At 40.4% G+C, this 19,948-nt stretch overlaps 1 long non-coding RNA gene across 1 annotated transcript; it reads left to right on the forward strand.

The window, feature by feature from the left end:
* Nucleotides 1–3,316: 3,316 nt before the first annotated feature.
* LOC137200057 (uncharacterized) lies at nucleotides 3,317–8,616 on the forward strand. The gene is made up of 2 exons (XR_010931906.1): nucleotides 3,317–3,697; nucleotides 8,116–8,616. It is a non-coding gene; the product is annotated as an uncharacterized lncRNA (long non-coding RNA).
* The last annotated feature ends 11,332 nt before the right edge of the window (nucleotides 8,617–19,948 follow it).

Consider the following 19,948-nt stretch of genomic DNA (forward strand, 5'->3'; position numbering starts at 1 on the left):
GGAAAGGAAATGGAGGAAGATAGAAAGAGACAAAGGAGGGTATGAAATATGGTGGAAAAACATCAAAGGGAAAGAAAAAAATCTGTTCTGTGGGTGTATGTCATCATCTGTATATCTGTATGCATGTGAGTTTGTTTGTACGGGTGTGTGTGTGTGTTTGTTTATGTTTGTGTGTCTTGGGAGCAGCTTGTGAATGGGAGGATTTAGCAGGGAAAAGTTGGAGCAGAAAGCTGCTGGAGGTAATCTTGCGGCCCTCAGCTGATAACAGCTTTCCACCTGGAGCCTCTTAACAAACGCCTGGACCACCATCAATCAACCAAATGTCCTTCACAGAAAGGAGGAGAGAGAGAGAGAGAGAGAGAGAGAGAGAGAGAGAGAGAGAGAGAGAGAGAAAGTAGTTGTGTAGTTTAGAGAAAGGTAATGACGTAATGCAATGTTAAGACCATGAAGCAATACTGAACTGTATTTATGACTCCAGCCATTTAATGATGGAAAAATGCATAATTTTATTTTCACACACACTTGTGCAGCATCATTTCATTCTTAAAGGGGCATTCCACCAATGTTACATGGAAAAATCAATATACCAGTAAAGGGGAATACTACTAAGCCTGTGAAAATAGCTATAAGTAAATAGCTGTGGCTCTTGAGGACACTTTATAAGGTCTGAGAAAATGACGTAAGGCACGTCAAGCTGTATCTCGACTTCAGCTTGAAAAGCACAAATTTTTGACAGAAAGCATGTGTTAAAAATTGAATTGTGGTGAAAAAAAAAGGTGGACATCTTGGCCGCTGCTGCTGCTTTGATTTTGACCATTCTTTCTTAAATCTGCTTCTTGTAAAGGAGTGAGTACGCTTGCCTGTCAGATTGCTTGTCACATCTGAAACACTCTCCCCTTTTACCTTTCCAACATCTGAAAAGGGGGCAACAAGCACACCAACTTCACGCAACAATTGGTCACATGTGTGGAGGTGAGAACTGAGTTTGAATTTCTCTCTCAAGCTTTTTTTTTTTAAGAAGAATTCCTTTGAGGAAAGATTGTCCGAAGGTGTGTGCTATTATCCACTTTTGCATGATTCATTGCCCCTCGCCCCTCTCTATGACTGCAAGCTTTTTGGCCTACCTTTGAGCGTGGCCATTTGGAACAGTTATTAACACCTTTGCCCGTAGATATTATCAAAAGACACTTCGTACAAAACAGTTCATTACAAGAATACCCCTGCTTTAAAGAGCAACTTAACATCAGCTCAAAATCTTGTTTTTGCTGGCCTCCAGTGGTTTAACTTCTCACCTCGCTGAAGTGAACACTGCGTGTACACCGACATATTTATTTGGGTGTTGTTACAGGGGCAACAGAGCACACTTCTGACCACTCATCTGTCATGGTGGGTGTAGTCAAAGGTGAAATACGCCAAACTAGTGATGGTGATGAACTACTGTTTTCCAGCCTGGTTTAGGTTACTCTTCTAATCCCCCAACTTTACTGAAGTGCAATACTAAATTGTTGCAGCTCTCTTTTAACTCGGTCTAATACAAGACTGGAAATGCATGCTGGAAAATCTTAAGCTTCACCCCAAGAGTTGATTTGGATGCATACAGTGGCACATCAAATGGCCTAACTTTACGTGAGTGTGTGCTTATGTGTATGTGTGCGTGTCTGTCCATCTGTCTGGTCCTGGTCTAATGGGCCTTCAGCCCTTGCATAGCTGACAGAAAATCAATGACCCACTTGGTAGGCCCAATACTGCTACCTCTGTGCATAGCGAGAGGGAGAGAGAGAGAGAGAGGGATAAAGGCCAGCCGGCCGATGGTCGTCCCACTGTAAACACTATGGATTCATGTCCATGGCTTATGACAGAGTTGTCACACATCTTCTTTCAGTGAATTTTGATTTCTTTTGTGTGCTTCCTGGGTACTCCTGCTTGCACACAACCTTGCGGACAACACAAAGATTAGTACACTAGATGCACGATACCATTAGTATGTCTGAAAAGGTTCAGACTTCCAGCATAACGTGCCACATGGGGGTCAGTTTAACTAGATTACTCACAACTTTAGAGAATCGTTAACAGAGGTCGTCTGAGAACGAAATAGGGAAATGTAAAGAACAGATCAAGAAAATTAAACAGTCCAAGCGCAGATTGTGTTCAGTCTCATGGTGCATTCTGGCAGTCAAATGTGGAGCTTTCTGAATCTGAGACAAGGAACGTGGGGGCTGTGTGAAAATCTGCTGTGAAGGTGTGAGGACTCAAAGTTAAATTTGAATTTTAAGATAAGATAAAATTAAACTTTAATGATCCCTGTGGGGGAATTAGTTTGGTGCAGCAGCAAAATTAATATGATTCAACAGCAAAAAAGACTATATAGAACAAATGATTTGAAAAAGCATCAATTAACCAAGTATGGAACAAGACTATAAATAAATGCAATAACAGAATCCCAGTTCAGTTAACATACAGACAGCTACCACTGTATGAATTAGATTATTACACAGTAAATATGTGCTATATTAGTGCATGTACAGTATATATGACATGAAATGCAATTATTGAGGTTAAAAGTTCATTCTTGACCTCACTGTGTCCATTACTGTACGTAGCTGTTCTGGAGCTTGTGATCATAACACATGATCTCCAAGAACAGATGAAAAAAAAAAGGAAACATAAACATCTACAGTAGAATTTCATGACAACCGGACAAAATCCATCTGCTGATGAAGATTATGGATATGATCAAAAGCTCCAGAACAGCTACTTAATGAGTCTGGTGGTGAAAAGTTTTAGTCAAAACATCAAAAGAAAAACAATTGTAAATATATAACTTAACTGTGACTGTTAATTCTTGACATTAGAAATGTTAGTTTGACCAAAAAAATCCCCCCCAAAAAACCAAACTCAACTCAACACACATTACCACACTAGCTTTAAACCACATTTTGTGGTCTTCCTCAGCAGATGGAGTTTGCTCAGTGAAAAGCTAGCAAGTGGACCTTGAGATAAGATTTTTTTTGTCAAACTAATTCATTTGGTTTGAAGGAATATAATGAGACTATCCTCCTAAGAAAAATTATAGCATTATAGTCATTTCAGCAAATTCCCAAAATGACAAAGCCCTGTCGCCCTCTAGGACTAGTTGAGTACTCTAATTAACAAAAAAAAAGAATGAAAATAAATAAATAAATAAAGTAGTAAGTAGTAAGGGTTTAAAAAACAGGCACAAAATTACAGAGCAATATTAGAACCAACTGCGTGAGGATGAACTGAATTTAGTTCTTTAGTATTGAAACAGAACAGAATGGAAAACAGTGGACGAGAAGTGAACAAAACTGAACCGAACTGAACATAATGAAATGGATCAGACTAGGTTGGATAGAAGCAGGAGAACAGAAACGAAGGAGAAGAAACGGAACAGAACGCTATTGAGTAAAATGGAACAGAACAGATCGGAATACAATGGAGTGGATTCAACAGAACAGAGTGGAACGGATTGTAGAAGAACAGAAGAAAAATGCCACAGAAAGAAGCAGAATGGACCAGAACACAATGAGATAGAATTAATAACAAGGTAAACACAAGTCAAGAGCCCAGCAGGACGGGGCAGAAGTGAATCGAATCAGGCAGGAGGTCAACGGACTCCCGCCGCAAGCTCTGCCTCTCACTGCTCGGTGGATTTTCCTGCGAAACACTGGATCACATGGTAATCTCAGTTTAATACACAAATCCCCAACCCCAATCCAATCAAACCTAATATCCCCGCCGGGCCAGGCAGGGCAGAGCCCACCCGCTCTCCATCCTTCCCATCATCTCATCGAACGCCACCATTGCACCGAGTCTCTCCAGTCAGGGCAGCAAAGGGAAACATTGGAGGATTTTTCTAAGTGCTGGGATTTCCTTGTCTAGTTAGTCTAAATTGTATGAAAGGATTTAGGGTTTGGTACAAGTGAGTGAGTGTTGAGTGTGAAACTGGTGGATGAAATAGATACAAACACTATTGCAATGCTCAGATCAAAAGATACTTTTAGACACAGAATTTAGACGTTTATTTGCATTCACACGCATCCTCTTAGTAAGAGAAATCATGTAATCTTTGAAAACACACAGTGTATGTGTGTGTGTGTGTGTGTGTGTGTGTGTGTGTGTGTGTGTGTGTATGATGTGCGTGTAATGCCCAGCCAGCAGTGGTTAATGCTGTCCCAGAGGGTTTTAATCCAGATTATCAGGAGTATAAAGTCACTGAGTCTCCCTCTCAGCTTGGCCTAGCCGACCGCTTAGTGCACACACACGCACGCACACACACACACACACACACACACACACACACACACACACACATAACCACACTCTCACTCTCTTTTTCAATCCGTCTCATGCACACTCACACACATGCACACACATGTAGGGAGCCCCATGTTTCTGGATGATCCTCTAGGAGGTGCTGTGTATCCAGACTGGAATCATCATCCGGTTGGTCGGTTTTCAAAGCAGACAGTCGCCTCACAGATGCAGCTCACCCTGCTGCGTAAAGACCTCAGATCCACTGCACTCAGCTTGACCTATTTCAACATATTCACTATATTACTGTTGCCTCATTTGACATTTATGTGATGCCTTCACCTGAGCAATCCTCCCTTTGTCTTACACAGTATGAACATTTGATTCTGTGATGTAACAATCAGTGCAGGGATCTATATTTGTACCGTACGTGATTGCGTCGACAGCCGTTTTGTGCAGAACCACACTGGCTGAGTTTCCATCCACCTTTGAGGCAGCTGCTCCATCATTTACATGCGGCGGTGTGATCTGCATATCGCCCAGTTGGTCTGGATTAATTTCAGCGTGTTTAATCTGATGGTGGAGATTGATGCTTGAAGCAGGGTAGGCTGGTCTCTAAATGTTTCCTCATATTCGCTCTCTCTCTCTCTCACACACACACACATCCCAGTGACAGGCAGTCTGATTGGATCACAACCAGTCATTTTCCACTCAAATAGACAACAAATGAAATGTCTCTGCTACATTCAGCAGCAGTGCTGCCTGGTCAGAATCCAGGAGGAGCTGTGGCCTTTCCTCTTATTTTCTTTCTCTTTCTATATATAAACTATACTATCTCCTTTTTTTTCTTTCAGTCTCTGTCCCTCATCTTCTCTTTAGCACTAATCTTTCTTTCTGCCCCCCCCACTGATCACGCTATCTCTGGCTTCTCTCTCCCCTCTGTCTCATTCTCGCTGCATGCATGTTTCCTGGTGCTCTATAAATTAGGCTGAAAATGGAAGATTAACCTCTGGAGATGAGAAGCTTCCTTAATGTGCTCTGTTCTCTTTTCGGTAAACCACTGCATTACAATATTATTTAGTGGGAGCGTCTAATTGGAATCAGCTGGAAAGCAGAGAAACTGGGTGGCCAAACCTTTTACTAGGCTGTGAGATTCAAACATGGAGGATTATGCTCATTAAGAGACTGCGGTGTGGAAGTTACTTTGTGTGTAAATGTACTGATGTGTGTTTTTAAATGGGAGCAGGAGGAGGAGTGAGATTGGTGTCCCTGTTGCTGCAGGATTGTGTTTTTAGGAATTTGCATGTTCACCATTCACAGATGCCCATGTAAGACAAGTCATGCAAAAGTAAAATGTTCCTTCTTACCACCTTGTAATTGAATACATTTGAGAATTTTGGATCTGCAGCACAGTTGTTTGGCCTCCAAACAAGCTTGCATTATGCTGCATTAGCTGTTACAGAGGTTTTACGGTCTTTTGTTGCCATTTTTGGAACATGTTTCGCCCACCTCAGTTATTTCAGAGAATGCTGAAACAAAGCTGTGCCTGCTAACTTCCTGTATGGTTTATTGGCATATAAGCTTCACTGAGATTCCCACTGACATAGGATATGTAAATACACTGTTTCCATGTTTGCTGTAAACAATTACAGAGGAAAATTTTTAGTAGCTGTGGGCGGCCTCTCCTGGTCCTTTTCAGTGTGAACATTGCATCGCATTAAGAGTGTAAAGCCTGGCTTTGTTACCGTGTCTTTTTTTTTTCTCTCTATTGTTCGCTCAACTAAAAGGCGGGATGGTGATTCATAAACATGTAGAGCAAACTTGGTACAGTATTGTTGATCAGAGTACAACTTCAAACAGTACAGAAAACAGCAATCTTGTAGGGTTTTTTTAATCATGAATTTTTAATGTTGTTAATAATTGTACAGTTGAGAAAACAGTAAACTGGATAAGCGACAGCTGATTGTCAGTCAATGAGCTTTGCACCTTGTTTTGTTCAGCTTTGATATTACGATATTCAGTCACTTTTCAACTTTATATCCATCACACTTGTGTACAACGAAACATGGTCTTGTCACACCAGTGATATATTCTATATTATACTGTTATCTCTGGAGCAGAATAAATACTGACAAACACTGCATTGCCTTTGTTAGTCGGTTGTGAAGCCTGGAAGACATCAAAGGTTTGCTGACTAAGCTGATAAACACTTCATGAGGAGCCTCTCAAGATGAACTGATTTGGTTAAACTACTTCATTTGTCAGAATCAAACCCATGCAGTAGATTAGCTATATAGTATCAATATTTTGTCTTTGCTCTTTTATACAATGTTTTTTAGCCACCCTGCATGCGTAGCTACAGGAATGGAAATGTCAGTTGCTTGCTCCACCACTCTTTGGTCCAGATTGACTGACTTTTGCTCCAGCACCACCATGAAGTTGACATTTGAGTTTTTTTGTGTGTCTACAATGATTGAAATTTTGTACAGACATTCGTATTCCCCTCGGGATGAATAGTAAGAACTTTTGTGATTCTGACACTCTTACATTCTTTCACTCATTCAGTGCCATCATCGGGAAAAATTTTAGTTTGTCACTAATTAGCAAAGACTAGCATGCTAACATTCTTAAAGTGGCATTAATCAATATTTTTCAGTGATAACAATGTATCTAAAAGGCAACGTGTAATGTCAGAGGTGTTGCTAGTAGTGATGAACCCACAGAGCATTATCACCCGACTTTGTAGCTCCCCTCGGCTTTACGGAGTTTCATAGCGACTTTTAAGCTCATTGTTTAGCTGTCTGGTTGCAACTTTACAGTTCTGGTTCATTCTCAAATGCTCTCATAGTGTTGTTTTCTGCTGCAGCAGGCAGCTGTTGTCAGAGAAAAAGCCCTAAAAACCCACCGTACACACAACCTGCTCAGCACTTGTCACCGTGAGAATACTGAGTGCAGCCTCACAGAGCCGCTAGCGTGCTGTGGACTCAGTTTTGTTTTGCCTCAAAACTATTGACAGACTGAAAGGAGACGACACCAATCAAGGACATTGCAATCAACATCCTAAGAAAATGGGCACAGCTGTCATTAATTTCTTCACGAGTCCTTGGGTTTTTGCTGCATGTTGTACCATATTCTGTAATATGTCTGTTTACTTAATAGAACTCACGGTGTGTCCAAGTGTGTGAGCTTTCTTTGGGTCAGGGTCTTAGTATCAGTTGAATGCTGAAAATGAGGGTCAGATATTTATCAGCATCTTAATATAAGTGCAGAGGCAAACCTTTGGGTATCAACACACAAACATTCGCATACATAGACAAACACACACACATTGCTCTCAGGTTATTACGGGCTGTCATTGTTTAATTCCTGCTCATTAAATGCTCCAGACAATGACAAAGCGCCTCGGTCTCTGACAGCCTCTTTGTTAACCCTCTCCCTCTTATCTCTTTTCGCCTCCCGTTCTCACCCCGCTCTACTCCGCTTTGTGTCTATTGTATGACACTCAAGGACGATTTGACGGCATCCCGAGCCACCACTTAAACGTCCCTATTCATCTCAAACTAAAACATGCAAGAGAGAGAAATACCAACTTGAACTGTTGAGAGACCAATTTGTAAAAGCCTTGGAATGTCAGATACCACTTGCCACTTACTGGTAATATAAAACTCGCGCTGATGGAGACGATGCTGATGGCCCTGGTGGCAGTGACGGCGGTTATATAAGATGTCATAACCTTGCATCCTTGCAGGGAGCGTTTTAGAACTACCAATCTGTTTGACCTTTATCCGAGACTCAGGCCTGTACAGTATAATCCTTTCTCTCTATTTCCTTAACTCTCTCCAGACCTGCCCTGACAATGATTGTTACAAAGAATGCTGAGAGTCTTCATGTGCATGTGAGCGAGAGAGAATGACCGAGGAAGATGGAGAGTCTGAGAGAGTGAGCGAGAAAAGCTGCCCCTGTGTGCATTTGCTCAAGAACTGAACCACCTGAGAGCGACGGAGCACAGAATAGTGAAGATGAGAGAAAATGAAGAGACAAAAGCACTTCCCTGGTGTAATTATGCTTTCATTTCATGGCCAAGTATCCACATGATGCGCCCTGCATGCAGAGATGCTCATTAGAGTTGTTGCACTTCAGAAATATAACTGGCATCTGCCTGTCGAGAGCACAAGTGTATGTAAAGTGAGGGTAAAAATGGTAAAAAAATAACCTCAGTAAAAGGTGTGGGGTTATAACTGAGTGCAGGCGTCTTCTTGCTTTAGATGAACTGTGAAGTCCTGAATCATTAAAGAGAGTGATTTTGCTTTTGCGGCATTCTCCTTTTTGATAAGCAGAAAAACACAGTGAATATGCATTTTTGAAAAAAAAAAAAAAAATCAGGTATCAATAAGATAATAATCAGGATTTCAGCACTGCTTTAGTGGCAGCAATCATTTTGCTCAGATAAGAATCTCCTTTGTTGTACTTCCCGTGAGTTAATATCTCATTTTTGGATCAGAAAAGTCTCTTACTCTGATGCTCATGAAACAGCAGAAAACAACAAAACCTTCTCTAAGCATTACCACAAAACACAAACAAAGCTCAGAGCAAATCTGCAGAACTTACAGTCCTTCAGTGCGAAATTCCCCCTACATCCCGTCTGCTGGTAAAGCAGAAGCATCCTGATGCTTGGATCAATGTTGCTACAAATAACTGTAATGTGTCTGACTGTGAGCACTGTTGTGCCCTACCTGATGTACTGTTGAGGAGGAATGGGACGCTAATGTAGTTAAATCTGCAGAGTCATTACTGCAGCGGGAACTCACTTTATTAACAGACCCCTGCTAATGTGCCACTCGCACTTTTTTGGTGCTTTTATATGTGTGAGATTAAAAGACAGAAGCAGAAATAGACATTTTTGCATGTGTGTCTGTGTTGCACAGGTGTTTGAATGCTAGTATATACTGTATAGGATGATGGGTGGAGGATCAGACACCTGTGTGCCATCGCTTTAAGAGCAGGGATTAGACAAAACATACAACTTCCTGAAAATGATCAATTGACATCTCAACTTTTTAAATCTTTTTCTAACTCATCTCCTGATCTTTATCTACGTCTCCTGCTCTGTGACCCACAGAGAGATTTAATAAGTGAAATTAATAAGGAACCTTGGCTTTTACCTGGATTCATTTCATCAATACACTTTATGGAAAAAAAAGGCCACTAATGTTTTGTACATGTGCTATATTCAGTTTATATAAGGAGCCTCTTTTCCTCAGCAAGGGCCCGAGTGATTTTACAGCACATGGAGAAGATTTACTGTCACTGACACATCCTGGTTAGCTTCTCTGCCTCCCTCAATACACCGCCGCTACTTTCAGACTTCACACAGACACACAGACACACACACACACACACACACACACACATATGCACACACCTCTCTCACCAGTGTCTGGGATTCCAGCAATTAATGGGGCGGTAAATGAGATTGTTACTGATGTGTGGTAGCGAGGTGAGCGAAGGTGTGGAGGTGATGGAGAGAGACGGGAGGGAGACAGAGGAGAGCCGCGGGGATGCAAAAGCCGTGAAGATGTTGTGATGCAAATTAGAAACTTTTGCATGATTCAAATTTAGGTTAAAGCTCTGAAAATAGACTTTTATGTAACTTTCTTATCCCTGCAAAACAGGCACGAAGCTAAAACACTGGCAGACAGCAGTGACGTTAAAGCTGTAAATGTGTGAATCCTTAAGACTGATGTTTACATTGGCTCCATATCATCTGTAATGTAATAGATAAACACTTTGTTTTTGAAAAACAAAGAACTAATCATTCTTTTGCATTGGTTATGTGAAAGTGGTGAAGATTTATAGTAAAATCTTACCCACAGATGATAATAATAATAATAATTTAAAAACAGCATAATAAAAGGCAGAATCCATTAAATGACAACAAAATAGAAGCATTATCAAAAAAGAGCACAAAAGTAAGAATAAAGTAAATAAAGTATATGATAAGATATCAAAATAATAAAATAGAATATATAATTAAACATACACAGAAAGGAATTAATTAAGTAAAAGTGCATTTAAAAAAGTAGCACACTCAGCTACACTTTGGCTCGTATGGGATTAAACATTGATTGAAAAATTGATTGTAAAACATACAGGTAGCCAGTGTAATGAAGTTAAATTTGGGGTTATATGTGATATATATCATCCATCTGTGATGTTAAGGCATATCATCAATAATTTAGAGATGCAGCATTGAAATCTACCTCTGTGCTGAATCCACTGTCCCCGAGCAGCTGACTCTGGCCTCAGTAAGTGATTTCCTACATTTCCTGAAATGCCTTTTGACAAAGCCTGGAGAACAGGGGTGAACTGGAAATGCAATGTGTGTTTGATTCCATTGTGTTATGGTCTCATGCTCTATTTTAAGAGCAGAAGTCAGTATCTTCTGCTCTCTTCATGTATGAGAGAGAGAGAGTGTAGAACTAAGCACTTGGTTTTAGACTGTGAGGGACTGACTCTTAATATAAAATCTGACATTTACCAGTGATGTACCAGTGCTAGAAATATCCTCTAATGATATCATTATGTCTACAGTTGACTGATTTTCTTAAAGCTGGAAACAGATCTTGCTTGACAATGATCACACAATTACTTGAGTTAAGTTCGGCATTCACTCCCTTCTGGTGGCACACTACACATATACATAGCATGACCCACATCCTGTGACAGGGAGACTGATCTGAATTGCTGATTGGCTCTGCTTCATTTGTCTCCCCTTCCTCATTGATCCTTGGTGAGCAGTGGCACTGGAATACCTTTGCTCCAAGGGGGGGGAGACAATAAGGAGACAGTCTCCCTCGGGGGCCTATTTTTCCTCCAGGCCTGTAGGTGGATGGTGCACCAGGAGGAAAAGTTATCCATTTATATCACTTAATCCAGTGGACACACTATTAGAGCACTAGACGGGGTAGGAAAACACACACACACACACCCACAGGTATGTGCCCACACACTTGTACAGTGTACACACTAATGCACATCCACACACAGACAGTAAAACACACTTACACAGCTTATGAAGGCGTGTACCCACACACACACACCCACACATCCATGCATATGCATACAAGCATTAGCTCATGTATACATGGATCTGTCACGGACAGCACATCAGCTTGTAAGTCTCGTTAATGCATGTCTGTATGTGTGTGTGTGTGTGTGTGTGTGTGAGTGTGTGAGGGGTAATGCAGTATGAACGTGTCATTTTCATATCATTAGTCAGGGTATAGATTTGCATAATCTGCCATGGCTTCATCCTATAACACACCTGTACAAACTTATTCTATTATGCTCTATGGTTTGCCCTGTCAACTGTAAAGTATTTTTTCCTTATTATTCTAGAGCCTCCGTACTGTTTTCTTAGCACATTTTTCACACTTGTTTCGTCTGCATGCTCCTATGTTCACACTTGGGTGTAATAGCACACATAATGTATAGTTATGTGTGCAATATCTGTTGACTGTATGAAGTTTGTGTGATGTGTGAAAGCATGAACATGCACACGGCGTGTTCAATTTTACTACTATGAGTCTGCAAAATCCTCCTCCTGTTCTTGGATGTATGGTTGGCTGTGCGGGTTGTTTTTATCACCGTGTCGCTCAGTAATCCATGGGTCCGCACTCAACAAATGTCTTCAATCTGCTGCCTAATCACGGCTCAAACCAGGAGAACAATAACATGCTGACATCATACAGTAGATTATGGTGAATCTGCTCTCACAGGGCTGCACCAATCTGTTCCACCATTGCTACTGTTGACACACAGGGGATGATAGAATAGAAAAGAACAGAATAGAGAAGAATAGAAGTAAAACAAAGGATTTTTCATACATCAGGGATCTTGACTGTTGAATAACTTTGGCACTTTTTTCTACATGTTGAGGTTCTTAACTGTAAAATTCCTCATCAGAAAATGAACCACACTAACTTTGAGAAACTAAAGAATCATATTTTACAAATAGCAATTATAATAAGCAGAATTTCAAGCTATGTAATTTGAAATGAAAAACAGCCGTAAAACTGAGTCTTATAATAATTTCACCCACTGGTTTTGTCATTATTCCTTGAAAGATGGCAGCGTTCGTTTGACGTTCCATTTACAATGGACTCCCACTGTGGCTGAAAATACAGTTCATTTACATGGACTTATTAAACTCAAACACGCACAAAATGAATGAAATGAGAGCCATCCATGCATAATACATTTAATATTCAAAATGACTGGAACCATATTTTATCTATATGACCACGCCTTTGGCATATAACAACCTTTTCAATCTCAGCTTTGTGGAAATCCAACTGTCACTCAAATGATATTATTGCAGCCTTCCTACAAAAATATTGAGCTGCATAGAATCGATTGGATATGGTGCAAATGGTAATGATATAATCAATATGCATCATGTTCTGTGTTTTAGATATGACGTTTAATCACGCTAATGACTATTCTTTAAAGTGAGTAAGCGAAGTGCGATGACACATTTCAACTGAACAGTACGGCAGAGCTGCAGTTTGATATCTACTGTGTGCAAACTGAAAAAGATACCGGTTGAATAGGCAGCCCATTCCTCTGACTTTACCACAAATAAATCTATATGTCCTCCCTCCTGCACCTCTCATACCTTTCTGAATCCACTTGTAGGAGACCCTAACCAATAAAACCTGATCTTCATAAGTCTTGAGGAGAGAGGCAGGCTAAGTTTGGGGAAATTGCTGCATGGAAAATGCAATATATGGCTTAAAGATAAGAGAGAGCAGAGGGACTAGCTGAGGATATTGCCTGCTTAAGGCTCTGATTTACACTCAGGATAGAGAGACAGGAGAGGAGGAGAGAAGCCCTGAGCTAACTGGCTGTTGGCTGCAGACGCTGGTATATGGTTGGTAATTAAAAATCTCCATACTATAATGACGTATTGCTAAGATTAAGGATAGCTGACTGACAGATTGTGTCTGAAATGATACTATATTTTAAAATGAAATAACAGCTCAGTCAAGAGTGAGACTGTTACCAGGCAGACAAGCCTTAAAGGTACCATTTCTTCATCTGTCAACTCCTTCCATCCATCTCTCTTCCTCCTCCATCTCCATCCACCTGTCGATATCCCTGCCTGCTACAACATCCCCCCAGACAGTAGCTCCTGTCCCCATCAGTTCACACAGGTGGAGCCGAATTCGACGTGACATCCTACTAGCATCCAGTGACAATCAAATGAACAGAGATGAGGAGCAAAATGGTTTGGTGAGGCATCATGTTCAGGTCTTCAGCCTTCAACCCATTTCTCCTTCTGTCTCAGCTGTATATTGGATAATAAATTACATGACATTCAATCAGCATATTTCTAGATTGGTATGATGTGTGCATTTGTGTGTGCTTGCGTGCTCTCTGTGCGCACGTACATGTATGTTGCAAAGTTGATTGATGGATGGATGGTGACAGGGCTGTCATGCAAGAGTTGTCATGCATTTTCATATTTGTCTGCCTGGAAAATGATGCATGCCTCAAAGTCCTCCCTTCTCACACAAACACACACACACACACACATACACACATACACACAGAGTTTTGTGGCTGTTGTGATGTGGTAGTGCTGTGTTAGCTACCGCTGGCAGGCAGGACTTGTCCATAAGGGAGGAGACTCGGCCCCCTGGGGCGGAGGGGAGCAGATAACGCAATGGGGGAGGGAAATGGGGACAAGCGACAAAAGAAAAGGAGAGGAAGGGAAAATAGGAGGCTTACAGAGCAACAGGCACTCTGGGATGGTAGACGAACGGAATCGAGTGAGAGCGCAACAGGAAACTGGCAGTAGAGACGGATGGAGGCACCAGAAACATGGTGATGTCTTATGTTTGTTTATATCAAAGTAATTAGCTCCAGTAATAATCGTGTAATCAGTATGCCTCATCTGAGATCAGTTGTGTCATTTGCTCACCTCCACATCAACATGACATCAGTCAAGGACAAAAATGTCTTGTATAATAGAGCTTCAAAAATGCCAAAGATCACTGCAAATGCATGTGCATTGGTAAAAAAACAAACAAATAAATAAAAACAAAAAACAGTTAATTTAATATAAACACTAAAAAATCATGACAATGTATGACACACAGAGAAAACAGAGGACGCATCATGCACATTTACAGGTCTATATTTTTATCCTGGTGCTCTACTGGAATATCTTTGCATAATTTATAGTTAAAAAAACATATTATCCTATCTTATTTATCTTATACTGGTCCTTTTAGCCCCCCCATTTTAGCTCCGGTCTCTTTAAGGCCCTCCTCCCATTGCGCCCACTATCTTCTGATTGGTTAGCTTGCGAAAACTCCATTGTAAACATCCAACACAGCTTGCTGCCCAACTTCCTGATTCAACTTTGAAATACTGTACTTGCAGCAGTCATGTTTTTTCTGTGCAGTGAGGGATTATTAATGAAATTACGGTTGTGTTTTACCTCCCAATAAAGTAGTAGCTAATCTGGCAAAGCTGTCTGCTTCTTTACATTCTGTATAACTGCTCATATTTGATGCCTGGTTGGATCTATTTTTAGCAATGTTGCTGATCTGAAAGCTCAGCAATTATGTAAGCAGTGTTATCAACAAAGAAAGAAAGATATGATGGAGAAAGCAGTCTTTCCTTTCTCTAACCAGCAGGTTAACATACCAGCCAATCACAGCCCTGTTCAGCACAATCACATCATTGAGAAGCAATCTGGATCAGCTCCATTCGGTCAGGATATATGTGAAAGCACCCTGCTTGGAGAACTGTTAGCTTTACGCTGCCTATCGCTGAAAACAGATCAGTGTCTCAGACACCTCATTACCGTGATCTCCCTCTCTCTCTATCCCTTTTTTACTCTTTGTTTCTGGCTCGCTCTCCCAAATGCCGTTTCTTGATCTTTCCCCGGCTCCCCCTCAAACACAGCTGAGCACAAACACACACACACACAAACCAATACTCATTACAGCTATCCTCATTGTCCAGGAAGTGGAAGCGATAGCTTTTTTCCCAGTTATTTCCAACGCCCCTGTGCTTTGCCAGCTCTTGGCCTCCTCTAAGATAATACTCATTTATCCCACAGGGTGTTTACAAAAGCGATTCAGGTTAAGTGACTTGCTGAGAGGAATGACAGACAGCAGCTTTTCTTTATTCAAAGAAAATTGGATTCATCAACCACTGCTTAATGGTTGCATTCAGGCTTTTGACTACACTCCATCTGACACATTAGTAAGTGTTTGTGGTGCATTTATCTCTGTGTTTGCTCACATGTATGCCTGAATAAATGACTAAACCTTATGATCTCAATAAGGGAAGCCAGCTTTGGAAGAATATGCTATTGGTTTTTGCTATCAGTGTTCAACAGCCATAAAGCCTGAAGCCTTTACATCCCTACTCCTAATAAAAAAAAAATTGAAAAAAAACATCTTAGGGTTCCCCATCATCAACTACAGCAACAAACAGCCTTTTTGCATGTTTTCACCTATTTGCATGAACAGTATTTTAATGTGTTACTGTAACGCTCATTGACTCAGAACAGGTAAGAACCCACAAGCGCACACACACACAGAAACAATCAGGTAATCAAACTTCACAAGGTTTATTCCAGTAAACAGGCAAGGGTCAGAACCAAGAGATCAAGCAGAGAAGGCAAACCTAACCAGCAGGGATCAGGCAGAGGATCAGTCGAGGGAATCAGGCTGATATTCAGACAGGAAGGTTTCAGGAATCAGGTAATAAGTGCTGGAAAGCTTAGCATAATGTAAAAGACAATCTAGTGAGAAACTAGTGGAGATGGACTGGTATATATGCTGAGGGACTAATGAGGGAATGAGCTGCAGGTGGGGAAAACCAGGTGAAGGGAATGAGGTGATAGCATGGCATGAGGGAGAGCTGTAATGACATGAGTAGACTGAACGAATTAAGTATAAATACAAGGAGATCAGGAAGGATTCTTAAGAGTTTTACTGAAGAACTTGAGAAGTGGCAGCAGATCCTAAGGTCATTTTAATTGGTTATTTCAATTTAGCTGCTTTTTAGGTTAATGTAGAAGCACAAGCATAAAAAAAACAATCCTTTCGTGTCCTTGGTTCATTTGCTTTTTCATTCTCCTCAATTAATTTTTCGTCGTTTCTCTCTCCTGCTTCCTTCATTATTGAGATCTTTTCTATCTATGTTGGCACTTCTGGCTCTGTTCAATTATACCTGTAAAGCCCCACTTCTGCTTCAGAATAACCTGTGATCAAAACAGAAGGCTAGGTTAAGTACATTTTTAACACCGCCCACTATTAGTCTTGTTTAACATTATGTTAAAGTAGATGAGATGTGAACAAGTAGGAATAGAGTGTACACCTTGACACGAGTAAAATACAATAGAATACAATTACAAAGCTGTACTGAAGGCTATTCAGTAGTACTGAACTATTCAACAACACGACAAGTCATGTGTAATCAGTGGTCACAACAGTAACTGAATAACATTGAGGTAGGCATGAAAAATAACCTTTCAAACATAGGAAATTGGTAGTTAGAACAGTGACACTCAACTGTACAGTCTATACTGCAGGCTGGAAAACCAAAATCTTAAAATGCCCAAAGCTGGAAAGAACCACACAGATGGATGTAAATTCCCAGTGGGTTCAGCAGTTCAGTGACCCTTTCACATTACACAAAGTTATTAAATTCAATGTTACAGTAATATCAGAAAATTTGCTGTGTGGAGCTCTAAAGTTCATATCCGGAGGGATCTGTTCAGAATGCCAAGTTAAAGCTGATTATAAATGGCATACTGAGATAAGTGAACTACTTTCACTTTTTGTTTTACATTTAATGGCAACTCATCAATTCAGTATGTTAGTAGTCATCTACTGCTCATTCAAACATGTTAAGTGGCACATTTTTGCAATTTTTTGTGTTGAAATATTCTAGCCGTGGTGGTGACACCCCCAGGTTAAGGGGATTTCTTTGTTAATAGGCTAATTCATCATGTTGATGAATTATCCTGATGTCAACAAAAGATTTTAACCGAAGTAAACAAAAATGATTCCTTTAGGAGTCCAAAAACTCTCAATATTTACCTCATGATCTCCTACAGTGGTCTCATGGCAAATGTATTTGCTGATCTAAAATCTGCTCAAAGTGCTCTCAGTGTGGAAAACATAGATGATGATGAGGTAAATAACATGTTTTGGACTCACACTGCAGACATTTACCTGACATTTAAATGTTTTTTTGAAGGTAAATTTTGACCTGAATGAAGCCTTAATTGGAGAGTGACTTATGCATGTAGATAATATTGTTTCTGATTTAATAAAAAACTAGTTTGTTGATAATCGCTTTCATACTTTTATGCCTAAAATATATACCCCTCTACATATAATGTTAATAAAAGAGGAAACATGATTAATTCAGCAGCATCTTGAATCCTTTTCCAATCTTTTCCTTATGCTCTTTAACCTGTCCACAAATCTAATGGCTGCTGGATGGTGAACCATTTCATCCTAGTTTGTTTCACTGGTAGAAGGGCTCTCTCATTGTAATTAGTTTCTGTGGGACAACAAACCGTCAGAAGTGTGCGCCTTGTTTCTGATTTATTAAGCATTTAAAAGGTTGCGGTGGGGTGGGGTGGGGGGGGTACAAAAGGTTCCTGACTAAATAAAGGAGGCCTCGGCAAAGCTCTCAAAGCCAATGTCAGAGAGAGAGAGAGAGAGAGGAGAGTGAAAAAGTGAGAAAGGATTCATGATTAACTTTCATTTCCTATGCCTTATTATTCCTTCCCCAAATGAAATTTCAGAGGAGGAGATAAATCTTCCAGCACTGGCCGGTTTTGTGCACCTAATGTCCAGGAATAGCTAGTGCTCGCCACTGTCAGCTTATCGCTTTAAATTTAGAGCAAACTAGCTGTCGAGGTTGCCCTGGCATATGAAAGCCTGTGTTAGTTTAGTGTGTGTGTGTGTGTGTTTGAGAGAAAGTGAGAAAATAAGGTCGTCAGTCAGTCTAGCTCAGGTTGATTTTTATAGATATGGATGGTACATCTACGTATATATGTGTGTGTTTCTGTGTCTGTCTGTGTGTTTTCACATGTGATGTGTGTGTGTGTGCACATGGAGGGATGCATGCATGTTTGAGGCTCCGGTAGGCTAATGGTTTATATAAAGAGATCAATACAATTGAAGGCATGAATCACACAGCCTTTTAATCACATTCCTCTCAGCCGATTTCTAGATGGACACATGGATAAGTAGATATTGATGTCATGGCTCAACCATCCATCCTGCTCATAATTCTATTGTAGTGGAAAGGCCGACTGTCCATTGACTGCTGTAACTATTGGCTCTCCTGTGTTCAATAACCAACAGGTAATGATCAGTTCCATATTTTCGGATCTATTCCAACCAGACAGCTGGACGTCTTCGAATACATTGACAGCAGCTCTGCAAATTTAAGTCATTAAGGCTTTTCGGTAGTTTTGCTGGATAAGCACATTCAATATATAATATCCAATATTGTAAAATACATTATCATTTTTTGTTTTATCAAAGTGGACGTCCACTGTTTTTACACATCTAGCTCTGCTTACTGAAGTCATGATAAGTACAGTTGGATAGTATCTTCAGTGGTTCTAGAGGAGGTTTGTCAAAACAGAGGAAAACAACCAATGTTGTCTGGGTCATCTTGGCTCGAGCTTAGGCTTGGGTTTGAAAGATTTTGAGGTTTGTTCGGTAGAGGGTGAGCAAACTGTATAATGAAAACTGGATGCTGGACTCCAAGATTACGTTAGTTTATTCCAATCAAAGTTGGCTCATCCAGCACTACAGGCCAAAAATGGTTTCCATCATCCGGGTCTGCTTCTGCATTGTGTTCACTATTGATCTTTCCCTGGCTCTACACAGTGCTGCCCACTTGGCTCGTCAACTTAACATTGAGATAATCTGGCACAAGAAAATAGCTTTTCTAGTCTCTGGGAAAGTTGTACAAAAATCAAACCTTCCTGAGCTCAAAAATCACAATATAAAGAGTTATAAATGACATTATTTTACAGATGTTCCTTTTATAAGGGTGGTCTAGGGGGAATTTTTTCATTGCAGTACCACGATTGTCTGCGTTGTATCCACCTCTCTGAATTCCTCCATGAGTCTAATGCTGTTGAGTTGCATTATGGGAAGTGAAGGACATAGGGATTATAAAATTATATATTGGCCTTTGCTGCATAAATTTTGACATTTCTTTTTTAAATCCGTCTCTTGCAAGTCCCCCAACTTTATGGAAGTTCAACACTAAATCACAGGAGTGCTTTTGTTAAAGTACTACATCAAACATAAATATATCATTATCAATTTAATTGTGATACCATATTGTAAACAATGCAAACATTAGATTGTGGCCAACATGATTGATGGCCTGGTAGTACAATTCACTTGTTCTTGTCACACATATGTTTGTCTCATGGCAAGATTTTCTCTGTCTGAAGAAGATAAACACGCTCAAGCATGGAAGTGAGTTTTCCATCAGCCTTTCACTTATTCCACCATCTGCCATTATGAGGCACTCTCAAAGCTCAGTTTATGCTCTCTGTTCTGTTCTGTACAAACCTGCAGATTTGCAGCAAAAATCTTAACAAACACCC

This window comes from Thunnus thynnus, chromosome 16 (genome assembly GCF_963924715.1).
Source record: "Thunnus thynnus chromosome 16, fThuThy2.1, whole genome shotgun sequence".
Classification (NCBI taxonomy): domain Eukaryota; kingdom Metazoa; phylum Chordata; class Actinopteri; order Scombriformes; family Scombridae; genus Thunnus; species Thunnus thynnus.